This window comes from Felis catus, chromosome A1 (genome assembly GCF_018350175.1).
Source record: "Felis catus isolate Fca126 chromosome A1, F.catus_Fca126_mat1.0, whole genome shotgun sequence".
In the NCBI taxonomy this organism is placed as follows: Eukaryota; Metazoa; Chordata; class Mammalia; order Carnivora; family Felidae; genus Felis; species Felis catus.
The window spans coordinates 195,118,336-195,127,969 of record NC_058368.1 but is presented as its reverse complement, the minus strand read 5'-3'; positions in this window follow the sequence as shown (position 1 = coordinate 195,127,969).

The following is a 9,634-nucleotide window of genomic DNA, read 5'->3' as shown; positions in this document are numbered from 1 at the left end:
TAAGGTGATTGATGATAGTGATAATAATCGTAGAAGTAACAATAGCCAAGGTTTACTGACACTTAATAATCTTCACCAGCAACCCCTTAACTTAGATTTTGTTTTGATCCCCATTTTACTAATAAAGAAACAGAGGCTCAGGGGGACTAAGTCACTTGCCCAAGATCACCTGGCTTAAAGTGGTATGGGCAGGCTGAGTCCACATTTCAACTTGGCTCACTCTTATGCTACATGAACTTCTTGGTACAATGGGTCTTGGTTGAACATTTATGAGAATATTGATGAATATATCAATCATATATATATGATGAATATATATATCATCATATATATGATGAATATATTTATGAGTGCATTTCTAGGACTTTGAGAGATCCAGGAATTAATACCTGGTCTTTGTCCTCAAGGAGCTTTGGCTGTTGCCGAGAGGGCATGCCTTAGGCATACACCCACTCACACGAGTGGTACAGACTCTGAGGTTTATCCCAGAGTTCAGAGTGGAGGGATTCCTCCGTTGGGGTAGGTGGAGAAGGCTTCCTGGAACAGGTGGCTCTTGAAGCATGGATTTGGTTTGAATAACATGGAAAGAGAAGACTGAGAACACTCTCATAAGCTTCTACATGATATGGCCTCTGCCTCTCTCGCCATCCTGTCCTCTATGCTCACTCTACTCCTGGACACCAGTCTTTCAGTTCCTCGATGACCCCCATGTTGTTCCTACCTCTGGTTCTTTGCACTTGCACTTACCTCTGCCAGGGACAGCTGTCGATCTGAATTTCCTGTGCCTGGAGTTTCCTCATCCATCAGGTCTCTGTTGTTACCATGTCATCTCCTAAAAGAGTCCCTCGGCCCCCCGTGACCACCCAACTGGAATTAGTCTCCTTGCTTCTCTCACAGGCATAGTTCACCAGTTTACACTCTTTTTTCCCTCCCAGCACTTGCCATGATCAGAAACTATTTGTCTCCCCCACCAGACAAACGATCCATGAGGCTTCACATGTCATGTTCGCTGTGATGCTCTAAGTGTTGAGAACAGTGGCCAAGGCAAAGCTGGCACTCACGCAATGAGGAGGTTGTCTTTTAATAGGGTTCCAGACTGGAATAGTGCCCAACACTGGTCTTCCAGAGACCCTCAACCCTATAAAAATTGATTGTAAAAGTTTGAGTGGCTGTGCATTCTTCTGCAGAGAAGGCCCAACGCTTTCTTCAGGCTCCCAAAGGCACTAGTCAGGAATCCAAGAAAGGAACTCTACTCTAGATGATCCCCAAGGCCTCTGCCTGATCCAAAAGCCAAGAGCTGATGCCCTGCATTGGCTGTTCAATACTGGCTGCTGGCAGACTCCTCAGATAAGTGTTTTGCCATCTGGGCAGATGCATATTTTTATAGGATTGGTTGCTATAGCTCCCAGGCATCGTGGGGACTAAAATTAACTAAAATGTTGTGTTTCTTCTTTATAAACTAAGATAATGATTCTGATGAGAATGAACCAATGGAACCATTCCCATGTGGTCTTTGCTTCAGGAATTGGAGAGTGGGTTGGAGTTAGGCTAAGGCTCTGGGCGAGAGGTTCTATCTAGGGGCCACTTGCCAGCCCCTGTGGGGATACCTTGAGCCAGGCTCCCTCTCAGGAAGACTCAGTAGATTTTTATATCTAGGGTAGGAGCACCCCTGGGGAAGCAGGAGCCTCTGAAGCAAGGATGACTTTGACCTAGGAAGGGAAACTGCTAGGACTAAGGCCGGTCTTCCTGCCATCACCAAGGGCTTCAGAGGCAGGGAAAGAAGGGCACCTTGGGCCAGGTGTGATAGACCTGGTTGTGAGTCCCCACTCTGCCACTGAATCAGTAAGTGACTTTGGGCCCATCTCCGCCCCCATATGAGCTACACCGTTTTCCTTTGTAAATAGATTGGACAGCATAATAGTAGTAATAAGAGCCAGAATTTACTAAACACCTGCTATGCATCAAGCACTGAGCTAAGTCTTTGGCATATATTTTCAGATCTAACCTCTATGAAATGGGAACTATTAGTATCCCCATTTTATAGGTGTGAGAAATGAAGTTCAGATCAGTAATACACCGAGGCTCATCCACCAGACACATGGCAATTCAGAGATTCCAACCCAAGTTTAAAGAACACCAGAGCCCAAGTGCTCAACTACTACAATCTACCACCTTCTAAATTTCTCTCCAGCTCTGACAGCAGACTCTAGACCCCACAGCCATTTGGTACCCCTCTTCTTAGTTGGGAATGCTGTGTATCCAACATCAGACTGAATCAGCTTTTCAGCTTGCAAAACGAGAAGTCAGTACCTTGGGATCTTTGCTGCCTGCCCACCACCCTGTCCAGCCACCCTCCCGCTGCGTTCTTCTAGACACGACCTACTCTACCTTGATCCTGTCCTTCCCGACCCGAGCACCGATCCTGTGACCCAGTCACAGCCTTGGAACTCAAGGATGCTTTACTACCCGCTGCCTTGGGAATGTGCACGCGTGCATGGCGTCTAGGCTGTCCACACCTCCAGAACATCAGCTACCTCCTTCATTCATTCATTGACTCTACCGCACTGGGGACACAGCAGGAGGTGGGACAGAGACATTTGAATAGCTAAGGCGGGCAAGGCAAGGAACTAGTTTTAGATTGTGATCAATTCTATGGATGAGATAAACAGAATGAAATGAAAAAAGTAATGGGGGGGGCTACTTTAGATAGCGTAGTTAGGGTAGGTCTCTCGAAAGACGCAAATTTTGAGAAAAAAGGTTACATGGTGAGTCAGTGAGGGGTGTGGCGGGAGGAACATTCCAGTCAAGGGGAAACAGGTGCCAAGACCCTGGGGCAGGGGGAGCTTGGCATCTTTAAGTAACTGAAAGTGTGCTTAGAACTGCCGTTCGGAGATCCCCCTTCTCCTGTTCCTCCTCCTTTTCTCCTTCCTCTTTCTCCTCTTCTTTATTTGTTCCATTTTTACACCCTTTTGGCCATTCTAAGGTTATTTCCTCATGTACTGTCTCAGCGAGGGACAGAGCAGTCTGGTGAGGGAGTCAGGGTAGGGCTTATAACCTATATTGTAGGTATGGGGAAACTGAGGCCCCGATCACCCAGTGGGGCTGGGATTCAGAGCCAGGTCTCCTGTCCCCTACCTCAGAGGCAGATTTTCAATCCTACCTAGAACCTGTTTGTCTTTCTGCTCAGGAACTCCAGAGTCTCTGTCACCTGAACTAGCTGGAGGACCATCTCTGGGAGCTGGACTGGAGCCAGATGGGGATCCAGTGTTCCCACGTATGGGCAGCAGTACCTGGACAGGGAGCAAGAGGTCTGGACCCTGGAAATAGATCAGCGAGTCTCTGTCGACCTGGCTTCTGGCAAGAACGAACGCAACCAAGCAGAAAGTCAAGTAAATAAAAGCAGTGCCAAGAAACATCCCCTAGGGCCTTACATCAGAAACGGTGTCAGAATCTCAGGGGTTCAGGTCTCCAGGCCATAAATCCTGAATGGGCCTTGCAGTTAAAAACATTGACAGATTTTGTGTGTGGGAACTTGCAGGCCCCTGGAGGACCAGGTCCCCGTGGAATAATTATGACTCAAGTAGGAAAAGAAATAATAATCCCAGTAATACTGAGCAGACCTTGGGCAAAATACTTTCTATCCATCATCCCATTTAATCTTCACTTAATATACACACTTAGGTAGTGTATTAGTTTCCCCCTGTCGCTAAAACAAATTACTGCAAACCTGATCATTTAAAACACACATCCATTTACTTTAACAGTTCTGGGGGTCAGAAGTTGGAAAATCGGGGTGTTGTTGGAAGCTGGAGGGAAGAACCGTCTCCTTGCCTTTCTCAGCTTCTAGAGGCCACTTGCATTCCTTGGCTGGTGACCCATCCCTTCATCTTGAAAGAATGACACGCCGACCTCTGCTTCTTTATCGTATCTGTTTCTGGACTTTGACCCTCTTGCCTCCCTCTACTAAAGACTAGGGATTACACTGAGTCAACCTGATCATCTAAGGCAATCTTCCCATCTCAAAACCCTTAACTTCATCTGCAAAGTCCCCTTCGCCATGTAAGGTGGCATATTTACAGTTACGGGGATCAGATCATGGACACCTTTGGGAGGGGGGCCATTATTTGGTAAGTACAATTACCACTCCCATTTTAAAGATGAGGAAACAAAGGTTCAGAGAACTCAATTACTTGCTCAGAGTCCCACAGTGGTGTAGCCAGGAATCCACACAAGTAGCACAACTCCAGACCCCCTATTCTCCAAGGCTTCTGATCACAAAACCTGCCTACACCACACTTTTGGTGAGGCTGCCTCCCTTCCCCCCATCTGCCCCAAACCTACCCATCCTTCAAGATCAGGCTGAATCTCTCCTATTCTTTGAAGCTCAGAACGGATGGGCCCTTAAGCCCTACTCAACACTACACCTTCCCTATAGGGCTGAGGAATTTGAGAATTGCATAGTCCAAGGCCACAGGCCCAGGCTGAGGCCAGCTCTGACTGCTCCAGGTCTCCAGAGGCAGAGACTGGACCTGCTGATGCCTTTGGATGAAGATTATGCGGCAAAACTCTGAAATGCCCTCTTTGTGTGTCTGGCTCAAAGTCAAGGCTGCCAAGCTAGGAAGGCCTGGGTGTATAGAGACTGACTCAGCCTGTGTTCCTATTACTGTATCTTTTCCCAGGAAGGCCCTCCATTGGCTGAAGGGCACAAAAACCCCATTGTCAACTGGCCCTTGGTCTCCTGGGCAGAGTGGCTGCTGACCGGGCCAAGGCTAAACAGAGAAGACGATGAAATTTCACGTCAGCCCCCTCCCCACTTGTAGCACGCCCGCTGAGCAACTTTAGATTTTTTTCCCCTCAGCTCTTCACAGTTCACAAAGGACTTCTATACCCATAATCTCCTTGAGTGGTACAGCTAGTCTGTGAGGTAGAAAAGTCAGGATTTGCTAAGAACATTTTGGGCTTGAGCAGACAGCAAGCATCCCTCCGGGACTTGCCCAAGGTCACACAGCTGACCCCCGGGGGAGCGGAAGTGAAGAGTCCAACCTGAACAGTCAACCCAAGTCTCCTTCCAGTGCCTCCTGCCAGGGCTCCAGGGAGGGCTTACCGAAGCCTACCTCACAGACCCCCCTTCTTCACTGAGGTGACACATGGTTGACAGTGTGTTGGCTGTCCTTCTTCACGTGAACACAAACCCACCCAAGGAGAAGCATTAACCTTAGTTCCTAGATGGATCCTGCCCTTAGTAGGACCTGTGCCCTACAGCCCTGCTCACAGTCTGTCCTTGGGCAGACATCTGTCCTCTCCATCTGGCTTCCTTATCTATAAAATGAGCATGATTATACTTGACCCTTGTGGGTACAAAGTCAGTGTACTACTCCAGTGAGCATGGGTTTTAGAGAGTGGGTAAGAGGCCCAGCTTTGGAGTCAAATCTCTGGGCTTGGGTTCTACGGCAAGCTATTCAGCTCTGGAAAACTTGGGGACATTATTGAGCCTCCAGCCTCAGGTCCTCAAGGGTGCAGGGTAAGCCCCCACGTAATGGGGTTCTTGTGAGGAGTTGGGAGATCATATATATCATACACCTGGCTCACTGTTGCATATCCTAAGCTGTCCATAATGTTCACTCTCATATCATTAGAGCATGAGCTTATTCAACATTTCCCAACGTGTGTTCCACAAAATATCAGTCCTCAGGAAAAAGAGGTTCCTTAGGATTAAGTGAGTTTGGGAAAGGAGTGACACTTGTCGCCTTGCTTGGGGATATTCCTGAGGCACCTCAGAACATCAAAGCCTCTGAAACGTCCTGCAGAAAAGAAACCCGTTGGTTTCCATTTAACCTCTTTTTCATGAACTTGGGAATGCATCCCACAGAGCTTGTGCTCCATGAAGAACTCCTTGGGAAGTGTTTATTTGATCCAACGCCCTTGTCTTGAAAAGAAACTAAAATCCAGGAAGGCGAAGGCACTCGTCTTGGCCAATAATGGCAGAGCCGGGGCTCAACCCAAGCTGATGAATTCTTTGGCTTATTGTTCTTCCCATTAAACCACACCAAGGAAAATGCCGTCTGCTATTGGTGTGGACATGCACTCTCTAGATGTTACAGATCTGTATAGTATTGTGTGCGACTGGCAAGTCCTTTGGTCTTTCCCCAGCATTCTGTTTCCATGACTGAAGGTGCAGGGCTCCCTCTGGCCTGGACGGGGTTGGAGGAGCTCAGCAGTGGATTGGTTCTGTCTCCTCCCATCCCTGGCTCTGTAATATTACAGCTGCTGGTCCGGGTCCAGGGAACACTCACACGCAGGCACCAATTTTCTTCTGAAACGCCACACGCCTGGAAATCTTTCCTGAAGGAGGAGGAAAGCCCAATAACCCAACCCTACGACGTGGCAGCTCTTACACGATGCCTGACGTGGCCCGCAAACCAAACCTCTCTTCGGTTTCAGTAGCTGTGCCACCAGGAGTAATAAGGGCCCTCCAGCCCAGCGACGTGGCGGCGGTGACTCAGCCGACCCGGGGGACAGCTTGGGGAATGAGGAAGGGAGACCTGGACTAAGCGGCTGAGCCCCGACCCCTCTTCTCCAGTGACAGTCTCTTTATCTCCACCGTTTCCTGGCACAAAGTAGGCCTCATTGTCCTCTTCTGAGGCTGGTCCAGCACCGCCTCATTAGGTCCTCTCTCGCCGCTCCTGGATCCGATAGCTTTCCTCAGACAGGAGCTTCTTGTAAGGAACCTTCGTGGTGCCCCGTGTCGGTGGTATTCAGACTGCCTTCTGTGCGGCCCTAAGAGCTCCATGAGGGAAACTTAAGGGGGCAGATCTCCAGGCCCCCAGCCCATCCCTGCTTCCTGCTATTCTCTGTCTGACACATTGGACTTTTGCCCAAGATTCCATTTCTTCAAATGGTTTCACTACCTACAAAAAAATTGTTTTTGAAAAGCACAAATTTATCATTAGCTCCTGGCCCTACCAGAGAAGAAACGATGGGCATGGAAAAAGAGGGTTATCTGTCCAAGGATACAGAGTATGAGAAACATAAACTGTACTGGGCACCGTGGGAAGGGGGAGGTTTCAAGAGCCAAGTGTGAGCCCCAGAGTGTGTTAGACACCCCCTCCCCAGAAGTTCGCAGTCTCCTCACCCTGGGCAGACAGCTGGTAGTACCTACTTCCTCCCAGCAGCGGGAGGAAGGGGCTCCATCCACCAGCCTGGTACATCCCTGGAGGACAGACCGGGGTTCCCAGGCGGGCAAACTCAGTGTGTTCAGGGACAGGCAGGATAGGCAGGTGATAGATGTGAGCATCCCCTTTAAGAAATATACCAGGACTACGTGGGCCTGAGCCTGGAGAAATCTCCCTTTGGCACACCAGTGTGGTACCTTTACTGATGCGGGCCACATTCACCTTTCTTTAAAGAAATTAACTATCTCTCTTCTGTATTCTTCTGGGAGAAAGGCTAGCATTTAACCTCCTGGTTTGGACAACTTGAAAGAGACCCAGCCTCTTTCTTCCTTCTCTTTCCTAATCTGTTCCTCTTCTCTTTCACTTCATTTCTCTTCTCTCCTTCCTTTTTTGCCCGGACCCCATCCTTTTAAAAAAGAGCACTGGTCAAGGAGTCATGAGATCCGAGCTCTTCACCCACTCCGTAAATGACTTGGGCAAGTCTTCTCCCCTCTCTGAGCCTTAGTTCGCTCATTTGTAAAATGAGTGTGGGGCATTAGGTCATAATTTCCAAACAGTGGGTGATCAGGACAGAGAGGCTTAGGCTCTCCTCTTGAAGCCCCAGAGGCAGCTGTTGTTTGGCTATTTTAATAGCAGTCTCTCATGCAAGCAAAGGGTTCTGCAGCTAATAAAACACTTGAAATCCCCTAGGTCATTTAATTTAAGGCCTTCCAGCCTGTACATTCAGTGTTTCCTCTTCTCTTTCTCTTCCCTCTCCTGCTCTTGTCCCTCCGTTGGATGCCTCGCTCAGATCCTTGAGTTTGCTAGCACAGCCTTATGATTCTTCAGGGTTGCAAGCCTGCGTCTATCTTGCTATCGCTCTAGAGGCCGGGCGCTGTGATTTCACTCGCAACATGAAAGAAGAGAGCCTTTCTCTCCTGAAATCCCAGAACAATGAGGGACGCCCAAGGCCCTTGGTGAATTGTAGCCAGCCACCTATCTCGGCCCCTGCCCCCCGCACAGATCTCAGCCCCCATGCCCCCACTACACTGCCTGCTTCCCAGCCGCATCCCAAGTTGGGTTATTCTCCTGATTCAGACATTTTTGTGGTGTGAAATCATCTCCGCCCCAGCCAGCTGAAGCCGGGAGCTCGCTAACAGCCCACAGCAGCTGGCGAGCCCTCCCTTCCCCGCCACGTCCCACACCCTCAGCTCCGTTCCTCCAAGTTCTCAGAATTTCCACTTGATTTCCTTCCAGTTCTGAAAAGAAATGCAGACAGGGTGCAAGGGCACATCAGACTCAGCTCTTCCTTTCGCCATAGCTGCTGGTGCAGGTCCTAGCGCACGGTTGACTCCCAGGTAAAAGTGGCTAAAATCAAGACAGAAAACGAGAGCCAGGGGCACCCGGCTGGTAGAGCATGTGACTCTTGCTGTCAAGGCCATGAGTTCCAGCCCCATGTTGGGCGTGGAGCCCACTTAATCAACAAAAAGAAGAAAGAGAAGGAAGGAGAAGAAAAGAAAACTAGAACCAAAGAGAGAGAGACACCCACTGACAGTCTGTCATGACCAGGACGGAGGCAGAGGCGAGGACGTAGGGACAGGAAGAGACAGACACACAGAAACAGATGTGGACAAATCCGACCCCAAACTTAAGCAGTAAGAAGGTGACTGCACCTCTGGAGCGTGGCCTGCTGGGCCCATCCAAGGACCCCCTTCCTCTCTCGGGGACCTATTGTTTGACTTGCTGTTTACTATTGATTAGGACTCTGACTGTGCAGGTACATATTAATTTGTAAGTTTCTGATCAGTTAAAGGAAGAAGCTCAGAGGTTATAGTTTTGGCAACTTTTAGGACATTGACCAGTTTTGTGGATGACCTAGCCGCCTGTTCCCCACTTTTCTTCAGTGCCTATCTCCCTCTGAATTCTCTCCAAACCAGCTTTTCCATCCTTAGCCCCTCATAACAGGGTAAAGAAATTATTGACATGCACTCATCTTTTATCTGTGTAAGAGTTGTGTTTTTAACCTTAAAAAAAAAACCTATATTTTGTCAAGAGAGGCAGAAATAGAAGGAGACAGGCGAGAGTGAGAAACTTGAGACAGAGCGAGAAAGGGAAGGACATAAACAGACACTGAGAGAGAGCCGGAGAAAGAGACAGAGACACAGACAGAGAAGGGCAGTGGGCCTGAGACCCAGTCAGACCCACATACAGAGTCAGAAGGTCAGGGGCAGCCTCTGGAGAAGGGATGGGGTCGAGTGGAAAACAGAGGTGGGGGGGTGGCCTTCAAATTCGCTCTTATGAACATATAATCACCTATTATTTTATGCTTTAAAAATTTTTTTTTAAATGTTTGTTCATTTTTGAGACAGAGAGCGAGTGGGGGCAGGGAAGAGAGAGACGGAGACACAGAATCTGAAACAGGCTCCAGGCTCTGAGCTGTCAGCACAGAGCCCAACGCGGGGCTCGAACCCATGAACCATGAG